We start from the raw sequence: 1649 nt of genomic DNA, 5'->3' as shown, positions 1-1649 counted from the left end.
TTTTCTGGCGTTTAACTTCAGACAGCAGCGTGTACTTGGCGTTTAACGCCAAGTTACGTCGTCATTCTTCGAATAAAGTATGGACTATTATATATTGCTGGAAAGCCCTGGATGTCTACTTTACAACGCCGTTCAGAGCGCGCCAATTGGAGTTCTGTAGCTCCAGAAAATCCATTTCGAGTGCAGGGAGGTCAGATTCCAACAGCATCAGCAGTCCTTTTGTCAGCCATCTTCAGAGTTTTGCTCAGATCCCTCAATTTCAGTCAGAATTTACCTGAAATCACAGAAAAACACACAAAATCATAGTAAAGTCCAGAAATGTGAATTTATCATAAAAACTAATGAAAACATCCCTAAAAGTAGCTTAAACTTACTAAAAACTATATGAAAACAATGCCAAAAAGCGTATAAATTATCCGCTCATCACACACACATCGCGCATGCGCGCCAATAAACAAAAAGTGTCAATGCACGCGGACGCACACCTGCTGCGTACGCGTCACCTGGCTGATGCCACCATTCCACACATGCCTCTCGAGAGTTAGGCGAGCACTGGGCCAGCACTAAGCCTTTAGCCTAACTCAAAGTATGCGGATGCGCGCAATACGCGCACGCGTCTTTGCAAGATTACCCAAGGTACGCGTAAGCGCACAGTACGCTTTCGCGTCCATCCCTGAATCCATCAATGTACGTGATGCGTGAGCATCTTGCCTATCTTTTCCTAGTAAATTTGCATCTAAATTGTTGAGTTTTATAAAGAATTAATTATCTTTTAGCCAATATGGATGCTACTTTGAGTCTTTTGCAATTTTTTTTTATTTTAGGTAGCATTCGATTGGATTTGATGGAGTTTTTGCAGCTCAAGAATCAAAAGAGAATTCATCGAGGAGCGACGCGTACGCGTGACTGACGCGTACGCGTGATTTGGAGCTTTCCATGGAGACGCGTGCGCGTGACTGACGCGTACGCGTGATTTGAAGATTTGCTCAGAGACGCGGACGCATGACCGAAGCGTCCGCGTAACTTGCGGAAGAGACTATCGACGCGTACGTGTAACTGACGCGTACGCGTGACATGCGCCACGTGTAGAAAACGTAGAAACCGCTGGGGGTGATTTCTGGGCCCCATTTTAGCACCCAAGTTAGGTGCAGATCCAGTGAAGCCAAGTGGTTCCCACGTTACAAGACGCGGAGTAGTTAGTTAATTCTGATTTAAATTCAAATTTGATTTTAAAATAGGAAAAGATATTGATGAGCGGATAATTTATACGCTTTTTGGCATTGTTTTTAGGTAGTTTTTAGTAAGTTCAAGCTACTTTTAGGGATGTTTTCATTATTTTTTATGTTAAATTCACATTTTTGGACTTTACTATGAGTTTGTGTGTTTTTTTGTGATTTCAGGTAATTTCTGGCTGAAATTGAGGGACTTGAGCAAAACTCTGAAAAAGGCTGACAAAAGGACTGTTGATGCTGTTGGAATCTGACCTCCCTGCACTCGAAATAGATTTTCTGGAGCTAAAAAACTCCAAATGGTGCGCTCTCAACGGGGTTGGAAAGTAGATATCTAGAGCTTTCCAGCAATATATAATAGTCCATACTTTATTCTGGAATTGACGATGTAAAGTGGCGCTCAACGCCAAGTACATGCTG

The sequence above is a fragment of the Arachis duranensis genome, chromosome 10, assembly GCF_000817695.3.
Source record: "Arachis duranensis cultivar V14167 chromosome 10, aradu.V14167.gnm2.J7QH, whole genome shotgun sequence".
In the NCBI taxonomy this organism is placed as follows: Eukaryota; Viridiplantae; Streptophyta; class Magnoliopsida; order Fabales; family Fabaceae; genus Arachis; species Arachis duranensis.
Note: the sequence above shows the minus strand (reverse complement) of the source record.